Below are 12495 nucleotides of genomic sequence, written 5' to 3'. Positions count from 1 at the left end.
GTACAGGGAATTAAAATCAAGAAAGGTGGCTTTGCATCAGGGAGAAACACAAACAACTGTCACACAGAATGGCCCCCCCCCCAAAGATTGAACTCAAAAGCCTGGGTTTAGCAGGAGGGAGGGGGGAAGCAAATGAATACAGAATAAATCTATTTTTTACATCTTAAGACGACGGTGCAGCATGACTGATAGCCCTTGGCATTTTCTGGGTGCTTGGCAGCAAATACTGGGCGCTTGGCAGTTAGCCTTCAGGTCTATTGCACCATCTGATACCCACTGCAGTATGACAACGACGGATACCAGTCATAATATACTATCTTCTGCCCAAAAGGCAAGGGGTTGCTGCTGTGTAGCAATCTAGCCCCACGACTGCCAGCCCCATGTCTGCCAGCACCCAGATCGCCATCGGCCTCTTCTGGGTGCTTAGCAGACAATACTGGGCACTTGGCAGAAAATAGCATACTACGACTCTGCTAACGTTCAATGATCCAACAGGGCGCATGGCAGAAAATAGCATACTACGACTGATAACCATCATTGTCTGCCCGGGTGCCCATGATCGACAGCCACTGCAGTACGACGACGACGGTTACCAGTCGTAATAAACCATCTTCTACCAAAAGGCAAGGGGCTGGTGCAATGCAGCCCCACGGCTGCCAGCCCCACAGCTGCCAGCACCCAGATCGCCAATGAAGGCTACCAGTCATGCTGCACCGTCTACCGCCAAAAGGCAGTAAGCTGCTGCTGCTGTTTAGCAATGCAGTCCCACGTTTGCCGGCACCCGGAAGACATATGGTGACGGTGAGCTGAGCGGGCTCAATGCTTGGCGTGGTATGTTGTCTGCACAGGTAACCCAGGTAAAAAGGCGCGAATCTATTGTCTGCCGTTGCTGTGACGGCGGGGGAGGGGCCTGACACAATGTACCCAGAACCCCTCGCGGCACTGCTTTGCATCATTCGGGCATTGCGATCTCAACCCATAATTCTAATGGGCGCCGGAGACTCCGGGAACTGTGGGATAGGTACCATAGTGCAATGCGCCGGAAGTCGACGCTAGCCTCGGTACTGTGGACGCGGTCCGCCGACTTCATGCACTTAGAGCATTTTATGTGGGGACACACACAATCGGCTGCATACAACCGGTTTCTATAAAACCGGCTTCTATAAATCCGACCTAATTTTGTAGTGTAGACATACCCATAAACTCAACAGTGCCATCTTCAGTCCTGGTGACCTAATCATCATTATTCCAGTAGTATCCACCTTAATTTAAGTGCCATCCACACAATCTAACCTAAACATTCATAATCTAAGAAACCAAGCAATATACAAAAGAGTGAAAGAGAGGAATAAAACATACAATCACACATACTTTTTAAAAAATAAGGAAAATAAATAATCCTTAAGAGACTCTTACCCTAGCCAAAATTAGTTGGGTAACTTCCTGTAGGCATCTTGACAAAAGTGGGTCTTGAGAGATGTGAAGCATCAGTGTAAAATACTTCGGGTAAATATGTTCAAACAGATGTTCCCTATTGCAATGTCGCAGAGGGCCAGCTTTCCAAAATGAACACACCCAACACATTAAGAAAAGTCCCTACATAAATCCACTGACACCTAATGGAAGCACAGGCAATGGTCCCAGTAACATGTCACAGCTCTCAAAATTAGTATTTTTCTGACCCGATCCTTTTCCTAACTAAGAGTTTGCTTTTAGGGCATCCTTTCCCATCTCAATATGCACACATGCTTTGTTTCCAATGAAGAGAATAAAACTGTTAATATTGTTGCCTTTTTTCTAAACTGTGGTCTATGGACCACTAAGGGTCTGCAGTTTGCTGGCTGATAACATGATGCTGGCTCTTCTCCATTTCTATTGGGGCTACTGTTGTATAAAAGGAAAAAGAGGAAACAGAAGCCATCATAGCAGCCATTGCCACCTGTGGAACTGGAAATGCCAGCTAGTGGTAAAAGAATATCCGTGGGCCATGGGAAAAAGAAACAAGGCAATCAGGCATGCTCACAGAAGGGACCTGAGCAACAAAGAAGTACATGCAGAGGGAGAAGAGAAATCCAGGTGGCAGAAGGAATGGGCAGGGGACAAAAGGAAAGAGAAAATAGATTTTGGGACAGAAAGAAACAAAAGTAAGAGCAAGAGTAGACAGTGTGATTAACTCTCTCATAAAGGACAACACAATATTGCACTAAAGACACCTAAAAATAATTTCCTAATATTACTTTCATGTATAAGCAGCTGATATATTTGCCACAGTGACATTATGGAATTGCAATTCAGAAAGGTAGTGTTCTTGGCGACAAGTTCTCTACTAAGATGTGGGCTGCAACATGAATGAGTTGTCTTATATTTGACTACACCTGAAAGTCTGAATGGATTAGCCCTAAAATCACACTACATTATTAGGAATTTAAGGGTCATCAAGCCACATATCCTTGGAAAAGTCGCTTTACACAGATAGAGCCATTGTTGTAGCCTCAACCTTTCCAGACTATTTTCAGGAGTCCGATTTGTCTTGTGTACCAAGTTTCACCTCACTTAAAAGCTACTTGCTTACAAAATGCTTATAAAACTACCAAAAAGTGTCACTATTACTGAAAAATTGCTTACTTTTTCATTTTTACCATACAATTATAAAATAAAACAATGGGAATAATAATATTGTACTTACATTCCAGTATATAGAGCAGTATAAACAACAGGATGGATAAAAATCAATTATTTAAAAAAAAATAAACAAAAAAAATCCCATTTTTTATTTAAATCAGATTTTTTTGATAATTAAAACCTTTTCCCTCAAAAAGAATTTTAAGATACATTATAGCTCAAAGATATCTCATCATGGAATAGGGATTATAAATTCTAATTCTACAGTATGAGACAATATATTCACGTACTGTTTAAGAAAAGTTTTGTAAATGAGTTCCAATAGTTCATGGATTAGGGACCCAATCTTATGGGGCTCCAGGGGCTTCTGTACAGATTATTTAGGTTAATCTTTCTAACTACCCAATGGGACTCAGGGCTCAGTCTAGAAGATACCACCAGAGATGCTTAGTTTTGCAGTTCTTAAACTGTGTATTTGTGTCTCCAGAGATAACATGCTTGTTAACAGCAAAAAAAATTTTAAATAAATAAATAATATAGAGAGGTGGAAAATAACAGACCTCAACCCTATTGTCCCTCTGCAGATTTGTGTACACAGAGTCAATCCCTTACCTCTCTCTAAAAGTGCAAAGTTTCAAAAAGTTCAATGAATAGAAGATTGTTGGGGGCAGAACAGATCTGGACAAGGAGAAGAAGTCTGGAGATAAATGTGAGAAGGAAGGGACAGGCAGTAGAATCAAAAGTAAAACTGTTTGAGCAGCATATTCCAGAAGTCTTGAGGTCTCTCTGAGTGGAGACTTCCTTGATTTGAGATCTACCATACCATTCTCTCACTAGAAGGGAAAGCCTATAATGGCAGCAGGCCGTAAAAGAGACCCAGTTTGGGAATAAGAACCATTCCAGAAATATATGTTTGTTGATGATGTTTTAAAGAAAGTGAGACCAGTACACTGGAAGTCACTTAAGCACTTGGATTCAGAGACTGTTGAAGTGATAATCTGCCTTTTAACAGTAGTAGCTTCTTCTGCCAGTATAGAAAGAATATTTTCTTCCTTTGGACTAATTCGTTCCAAATTGAGAAATCATTTGGGTCCTGAAAAAAGCAGAAAAGCTTGTTTTTCTGTTCCAGATTATGAACAAACAGAAAAATTAAGGTGAAGACGACTGAGTTAACTGCAGAAGCCAATATTTTAAAGTTTCTCATGTTGACCTGGCTGACATAGTCGATTTAATTTTTGTTGTTGTTTTTTAATATTTCATTATAAACAATTTTAATAAAAACACGATTAAAAAAACTTGAATGTTTAAATTCAAAAATTCATATGCTTGTTTTGTTAAAATATTATGTTTGCTGTTGAAGAAAAATATCCAGAATACATAATGTTGTTGTTTTAATTAAATAAAACAATTTTAAATGTCTGTCTGGTGATGTTAAATAACTATATGGAGATATACCTATCTCATAGAACTGGAAGGGACCCTGAAAGATCATCGAGTCCAGCCCCTGCCTTCACTAGCAGGACCGAGTAGTGATTTTTGCCCCAGATCCCTAAGTGGCCCCCTCAAGGATTGAACTCACAACCCTGGGTTTAGTAGGCCAATGCTCAAACCACTGAGCTATCCCTCCCCCAATGTTCTCTTAATACAGCATGGAAAGAAAATCCTCCAAATATTAATGATTAACCTGTTGAATTGGTGATATTTATGAAGTCATTGGCAGGTGAACTATCTGCTTCAATTACCTTTGGTAAATGAAATAACCAAACAATCATTCATTTTCTTATATAGCGGTAAAACTAATCTGAAAAGTTTTCAAAATAAATCACTTTAAAAATGTATAGTGTGTATCTTCTAAAAATGAAACGTACATCTCTGAGTTGTGAGGAATATGTATTAAGGTTATAACAACCAACAAGAATGCACTTTTATATAAAAATCCATGAGTAAATCGAGTCTTCCTGACTAGTGATTTAAATCATGATTTAAATCAAATCCACCCCGTAAACAAGTAATTGTCTGTAGGAAATTTTAATTTGTACTGACTGTGTTAGTGCTTTTTATGTAGCTTGCTGTAAAACCAGGCAAATATCTAGATGAGTTGTTGTATCCCCTGGAAGACCTCCGAGTACCCCCAGGGGTAAGTGTACTCTTGGTTGAGAACTAGTGGACTAAAAGGTCTCAAACCCTGTCTCCTTGTTCAGCACTAAACACATCATCAGCATTCTATAACAATAGTTTTACAACCTCTGGATTTTATTTAGGATCTCAAAGTCAGATTTTTAATCCTTCTAGACTGAGAAATCAAAGATTGTATAGTATCAGTGGAAAGTTAGTTTTGCATGACTGTCATAAGATTTTGGATTTTAGATTCCCAATTGTCACAATAATGTGGGTATGCTTGAAGATACCTCAGATTAAAACAAAAACGATTTTCATACTTTAAAAAAAAAAAAATCACATAAAACCTGAAAATGCATATCTACAATGTGTTTTCTGTTAGCTATATTTGTACTGTCAAGAAATTAACAGCTATTAGCCACTTTTTCCAGGCTGTCTCCGTCAATAACCTAGAGACAACTGAATCATCTGGGGGAAAGAAAGATTGTTATCCTTCCTGTGCTGATTTTCCTCAACGTTTTAATCACTTTCATAGACTAAGAACAAAAATATTCTCTTAAGCTTAGCTTGACTTTTTTCTGAGGGAATGTCAGCCTGACTTTTAGAATTAAGTTGCAACTTATATCACTTAGCATATATAGTGCCATTATGATGATTTGAAAGCCCATCTCAAAGAAACAGATAACAACAGTAATCTAAATAATACTTCTCACTTCTATATATCACTCTCAAAGAGATTTATTAATATTAGGGCTCATCAGTTCCGTAAGTTATTATTATTAACCCTGTTTCCATGGCTTGAAAAATTTACTAAATGACACCTACTAACCTGAGGCCAATATGAAAGATTACTGTCAGACCTACAAGCAAGGTCCTGGTAAGCAGCTCCCACAACTGCTGGGAAACTGTAGAGTGCTAGAAATTCTACCAGAGGGCTTTCCCTAAACATTGCCTAGGAACTTCATCTGTTTAATAAGCTTCTAGCAAGTAGACGTAATAAATTATGAAGCCAAAATTCAAAATGACTGCTCTGGTTGCTGGAAGGGAAAGTTATAGATATTTAAGTCGGCTTCTCTGAAGATACCATTCCAATGAGATTCACACTCCTAAATCTTAATTCCCTAGGATGAGATATGCAGAACTCCTCAAGGTCTTAACAACTTTTGGTCCATAAGGCAAGCAGTAGCAGGATGGAATCTAAGCCAGCACCCAACTTCTGATGGCTCTCCTGCCCATGCAACTCTCCGAGTTTAACCATTTCTCTTCCAAGTCAGTTTCTTACTGAGCTGGAGGCACAGTCTCCCTAAATAAGCCACTAAATTAAAACAAAACATTGGAAACAAAACAAAAACTATTGCTTCAAGAAAAACCACAAAAGCATCATTTTCTAGAGTGATTACTCCCAAACTCTGAGGGCAGTGAGCAGGTGAATAGAAAGCCTATTGGAATGATATCTTAAGAGAAGATAAAAATAACATCCCTCAAAGATTCTCAATTCTGGGGATCAGGTGCATGGCTCGAGTGATGTCCAAGAGAAAAACCAAATGAAAATAAAACTCCAAGAAGCAGAAACAATACGGCCAATGCCAATAAGCTTTTCTGTATTTATTTTGCAAACACAGTGGAGGGAGAAGATACTTCCTTCACAATTCTAGATGTTATGCACGATGCCTGAAAGAGGCAAGCAAATACAAAACATCCATAAATTTAGCTATTCTAAAAGAAACAAATGTATGACAAAGTGGATTAAGCTCATTCTCACGCACCACGAATAAGACTCTTCATGTAAGAAACAAGTTCAAAAGGAGTTTCATCAGCACCACATTAATACTCAATGACAGAAAGAGCTTTTTAATATAGGCATTTGAAAAAGGATCAAGCCCTGCATGAAGAATCTGACAATAAAAGTCTACAGAAACACTTATCTACCAGTGCACAATAGGCTGAAATAGCTGTCAAATAAATTTGGATAGACTCGGTTGAAGAATGTGTCAAGAAATTTGTATGCAATATAAGTTTGGAGGTTGATGGGGGTTTGTCTGCACCACACCACAAACTTTTTCCAGTTGCTGTTTTAAGTCCTTCTGGTAGATGACTTTCACAAAGCCTGTGGGAATCAACCAACTCCTCAGACACACCAAACTTAGATGTCTTAGCAGCTTCTGTAAAAGTTGGGAGAATGCTGGATCATGCCCGGCAGGTTGTTATCCAGTTGCTTCTCTGCCTTGGTTTACATGTAGCATCAATGCAATCCTCTGGCACTTATGACTCCATCTAATTACATTTTCCTCCTGAACCTCAACTTACACCACACAAGCATCTGAAATTGTCTACTCAATGGAAGGACCTGGAACATCACAAAGGCTTCATGAAGTTCTAGCAGTTATTGTGCCGGAATTCCTACATAAGAGGCACGAAGGGGCTGGCATCAAAGCCAGAGCTTTATGTGCCAAGGAGGAAACTTCAAGGGAGCAGGGTATCAACTTACATACAAAAAGGATTCAAACTGCTCTGAGCGCTCCAGACAAGTGGCGGATAAGAGGAATGCCTCAAAGCTGTTATTGGAAAAATGTCAGCCTCCTAGCATATAGTAATATCATGAATCAGTTTTTAGCCCCAAGCTGGGAATATGCATCAGCAGGAATTCCAGAAGTGGAACTGACTGGATTACAGGGATAAGATTGCAATGTGTCAGAAGAAAGTAGTGGGTTCTCTTTCAATACCCCCTACCTCAATCTCTTGTGTCAAGGATCCACCTCATGAGGTACATGAGAACTCAGCATCAAAGATTTCAACACTGAGACCTGAAGTCTCAAAATTCTGGCATATAAGAGTGACAGCACAGGGCTTTTTTACTCCCAAGAACATATCCGGAGGAAGCTAGGTTTGTGTTGATGCAGAGGGTACACACACACACACACACTGTACTCAGCAGCTTCCCTTTTGAAGCAGTTTAAGATGATTTTGTGCCAGACTTTGGGGAGTTTCCCTACGATGCCTTGAAAAGAAGATGTTCCCCATGTCTCCTCATTACCAAAGAGGCAGATGCTTGCACACTGAACACCTCTGTACTTGCTGGTTAGACTGTACGTGCAACACAGCAGTCATACTCATTCACTACTGATCTGGTTCTACCATTCAGATATCCTTTGAATCCGCTAAATAGTCTTCTTTCTGCCTTAACGGTTGAGGAAACCGTTTAGTAAAAACAATGCAACCAAATACCAAAGCCACTTGTGCCAACTGGTGTTTAAGTACTTACCCACAGGCACGGATGTGATGAAGCCAACAATGGAAACATCAACAATACAAGGACCTGAGTGCAAAACATCTGGGGAAAAACTGGCATCAAAATACTCTGAAATAACCATGGAGACAGGCACCAAAGTGCTCAAAAATAGGCGCTGAAGCACAAAGACAAGAACTGAAGTGCTGAAAACTGGGCACAAAAGCACTGAAATATGGGTGCCGACCAAAACCACACTGAAGCATTGAGGCAAATTGCCAGACAATATATTATTAATCTGGACCGGACTGGATGACAGAGACACTGGAAAGAATACTCACAAGGCAAGCAAAGTAGTCCACAGAGACGAGCCATGACTGAAGACAGAGGCTGTGGCTACACTGCCGCTTTACAGCGCTGCAACTTTCTCACTCAGGGGTGTGAAAAAACACCCCCCTAAGCGCAGCAAGCTACAGCGCTGTAAAGCGCCAGTGTAAGCCGCGCTCCCAGGGCTGTAAGCTAATCCCCTCGTGGAGGTGGAGTACCTGCAGCGCTGGGAAAGCTCTCTCCCAGCGCTGGCGCACGACCACGCTCGCACTTCAAAGCGCTGCTGCGGGAGCGATCCCGCGGCAGCGCTTTGCAGTTTCAAGTGTAGCCACGGCCAGAGTCAAATAGAAGTGAGAGGGAAATTCCAAGGCCAGCAGTTAAGGTCAGACATTGATATGTAAATGTAAGTAAAGGACTGGCAAATTCTGCCTTTAGGGACCAAAAATCATCACCAGTCTGTTGAGATTCACTTCATTAGGAAGCCAACACTCAGAAGTGAAAATACTGGTCAGCTGAAGCATTACATAGAATTGACTTCATCTTCCTCAACCAGAACCTCCTGATTATTCTGCCACTCCCATAGGCCCCGTTTGCCACTGCTTGCAATCTTTAGGGAAGCTCTCTGCTACTGGGAGCAGTGCTAACTAGCAACAAAGTGAAATCGACATGATCACTGGCAGTTTCACTGCTACTGTGAACAGGAGCAAAACTGACCAGGATCTTGTTAGCTTCACTTTGCTGCTATGGACTGGGGTATTATAAACATCTGTCAGCAGACACGTTGGCAAGTTATGGTTTTCTAGAGCGTAAGGTAGAGATCTACTTCTTTAACACACACACACAAAGTCTTCATAAATTGATGGCTTTAGCACTTCCCATCCTACTCACCATGTGGCAGGGAAGTTCCCTATTTGCCAAAGTAGATTTTTCACTCATTTAGCCCCACCCGTTCCACCAATAGGGAAATTGATGCCTCTACGCCACTGAAATAATATTTCAAGGAAACAGACACATTGCCAGCCATCAGTAATTTGAGTGGGGAGGAAGAAGGGCCCATTACCACAGTATCTGAGCACCTCACAGCCTTTAACGTGTATCCTCGCAATACGTCTGTGAAATACATACATACAATTATCCCCACTTTACAGAGAGGGAACACAGGCACAGAAAGACAAAGGGACTCATACCGGGTCACACAGGAAAGACTGTGGCAGATCAGGAAATTAAACCCAGGTCTCCAGACTCCCAGGCTAACACTGTAACCACTCAGCCACACTGAGGAATATTAATTTTAAGGCACAGGGGATGAAGGATTTTGCAGCTCCAGTGAAATACTGGAAACCTCATTGGGTAACCTTCCTTCCTCCATGTGGTCTGTGAGAACCAGGGGCGTGCATGCCCTGGCGTGGGGTCCTTGGCAGCACTAGTAGGTGAGGAGTGCAGCATCCTGTCATAGAAATGGACAGGAACAGGAGGCCAGCCCTTATGAGGCCATCACCTGCAACAGCAGCTAGGCTCTTGCCCTGCAGCTGTCTCCCCAACCCCTGCCTCGGGTGTGGGAGAGGGAGGGGGCCAGGGAGTTGGGGTACCTCACACCCCCTTCAGGCTCACCCAGGCTGTTCAGGGAGCTGTTGGACTCTCCCAGCGAAGCGCCTGGCAAACTGAACTCATCAGAGCCAACCCAGGGGGCGAACAGGTTCCCAGCCAAGACGCAGAGTCTGGCCTCACCCCCGCCCAACCGTCCGCCTAAGAAACAACCCTCCCCCACCTCCGGGGCCGCTGAAACCGTTGGTGTTTAGAACGTTCCGAACGTTCTATTACCTGTCGCCGAGGGTGGTTCAATCCAGTTGCCCCGCCCCCTCCCTCTGTCCTGGGCCGGGCGTACGTATCTGCGTGTGTACGTCACTACTCCGCACAGCCACCGCAGGTAACGCTACTGGTGCGGCAGCCACCTTCCCGGGAAAGACCTCCCCTCCCTCTCACGGGGGCGACCCGCTCTCACCCTTAGTCACGCACCGGGAGAGCAGCGTCTCACCCGGATGTGGCTTTCATGCTGCTCCGCCTCCTGCCGGTCACGTGGGGTTGCGAGTGCGGCTCCCGGTCCCGCGCGCCTTTTGAGCCGGTTGGAGCTGGCGGGCCCAGGGAAGCGGCGGGCGGTACCTGGGGCGCGCGGACAGCCCCTCCCCCCCGTTTCCTCAGGCGCCGTCTGCTGATGACGGGCAGCCGCTGCCTGCGGGGCCCGCTAAGGCGGGGTTCAGTCGACGCCTGGGCGCCTCCGAGGCCGGTGGGGTGCGGGCACGGGTGAGGCTCGTGTCACCTGGGCCCCCCCGCAGCCGGGGTAGCGCGGGACACGTCGCCTCCCTGCCGGGCAGCGCTGCAGGCCCAGCTAAAGCACGTGACTCGGGAGATGACGGACGAACACCCCTGTCACGTCCCTCCCCAGCCCGCGATGCGCTGGTCAGCGGGGGGGGGATGGGACACGACACAGTACAATTGTATCGGGTATCTGGGAACATCTGTCATGCCGGTGTGACTACAGTGAAATGGGGAGGGGGGCAGCAATGATGCACCAAACTTCTCTTGAGGTGCAGGGGGCCACTGGCTGTGGATACAACTAGGGCTGAGGCTTCAGGTAGCAGCTAAAGTTGTCAATATTTCTGCCTCTCCTGAGCTCCATCAAGCAGTACTCTTGGCAGGAAGCCTGTAGACAGTTGCAGAAAAGGGGTCATGGACCCGACCAACCCACACTGGAAAAGGGGTGATCTAAAGAATCATGCCAATGTAGTTTACACAGTGGCTGTGAGGAGCAGAGATGCCCGCATGGTAAGTAAGGCATAGATATAGGTCCATTAACTTCTTAGTGTTTTATCCATTTAAATTATTGTTTTGTTATATTACATTTACTCTAATAAATTATAGCAGCTGACGATAAATAAAAAAGTATAAATCCCACTTTATCTATCCCACATTTTATTAAGCATTATTCATTTTTCCATGAGATAGTTACCACTCCCTGCTGCAGTGAACCATCCCAGAATACCCCAAACAGTACGGTAGGGTTCTCCCCTTGAAATTAACCCAGTACTGCATCCCTCAAATAACTCCCACTTCTCCATCCCCACTCAGTTACACAAATCCCATGGGACATCCCAGCTGTTCCCAACCCCTAGGGGGCTTCCCTTTCCAGCACCCCCCCTTGCCCTCCATCACCCCTCTATAGCCCCAAGGATCCCCCATCTGTCCTGATATATTTCACCCCCAAAGCCCTCGTTAGCTCCAGAGACCCCCTTCCTTACTGGCTTAAACGTTTTGCCTCTCCCACTGAACCCCGGTGCTCCAGCCCTCACATTAGTTCCAGAGACCTGTCCCTTATTGCACCAAACTAACAAAAACCCCTATTTTAAAATGCTGTTTTGTGCATTTCTAATTGAATTCCCATTTCTGTCCAAATACATTTTGACACAAATCACAAGTAGAAAATTGATCTAGCAAATAAGAAATGCATTCCTTCGAGCTCACCAAGAAGCAAAGCGCCTCATACAGCAAGTTCCTCGTTAATTAATTGAAATTCATCTCAAAATGGCCACCTCTGCTTTTAATCTCCACAACAAAAATAAACAGTTCATATCACACACTTTAACTGAAGGTGAAATGGGATTGTTAGGTTCTCACCCAGGGCTGAGCATTTGTGGTTAAGACAAGGGAGAAACTCTCCTTCCCCAGGTTCACCCAGCACTCCTCTTTAGAAGAAGCAAGCAATCCTTATCATAGGACTGGAAGGGATCTTGAGAGGTCTTCTAATCCAGTCCCCTACACTCAAGGCAGGACTAAGTATTATCTAGACTATCCCTGACAGGTGTTTGTTTAACCTGCTTTTAAAAATCTATGACAGAGAGTCCACAACCTCCCTGGGCAATTTATTCCAGTGCTTAATCACCCTGGCTCTTAGGCAGTTTTTCCTAATGTCCAACCTAAACTGCCCTTGCTGCAATTTAGGACAATTGCTTCTCGTCGTAGCCTCTAAGGTCAAAGAACAATTTTTCTTCCTCCTTCTTGAAACAACCTTTTACGTACTTGAAAACTGTTATCAAGACCCCCCTCAGTCTTCTCTTCTCCAGACTTATGAGGGTGCTGTCCCTGCAGAGCAGATTGTCATGCACCACTGTGGGCTCAGTGCTCACTGAAACCCTCAGCACCCAGTC

At 43.8% G+C, this 12495-nt stretch overlaps 1 protein-coding gene across 3 annotated transcripts in view; it reads right to left on the bottom strand.

Moving 5' to 3' along the window:
- CCDC91 (coiled-coil domain containing 91) overlaps window positions 1-10482 on the bottom strand; it is a 337470-nt gene extending 326988 nt beyond the window's left edge. For 2 of the 3 annotated variants that reach the window (XM_024198662.2, XM_024198666.2), the window contains exon 1: window positions 10115-10273. The gene's annotated coding sequence lies outside the window, so the exon portion shown is untranslated. Of the gene's footprint in view, window positions 1-10114; window positions 10274-10295 lie in introns of those variants that run through there. The other variant, XM_029911685.1, reaches the window with a different exon arrangement.
- Window positions 10483-12495: the final 2013 nt, after the last annotated feature.

This window comes from Terrapene carolina, unplaced genomic scaffold (genome assembly GCF_002925995.2).
Source record: "Terrapene carolina triunguis isolate 2854851 unplaced genomic scaffold, T_m_triunguis-2.0 Scaffold112, whole genome shotgun sequence".
In the NCBI taxonomy this organism is placed as follows: domain Eukaryota; kingdom Metazoa; phylum Chordata; order Testudines; family Emydidae; genus Terrapene; species Terrapene triunguis.
The sequence above is the reverse complement of the archived record's forward strand: the minus strand, read 5'-3'. Positions and strand labels throughout refer to the sequence as shown.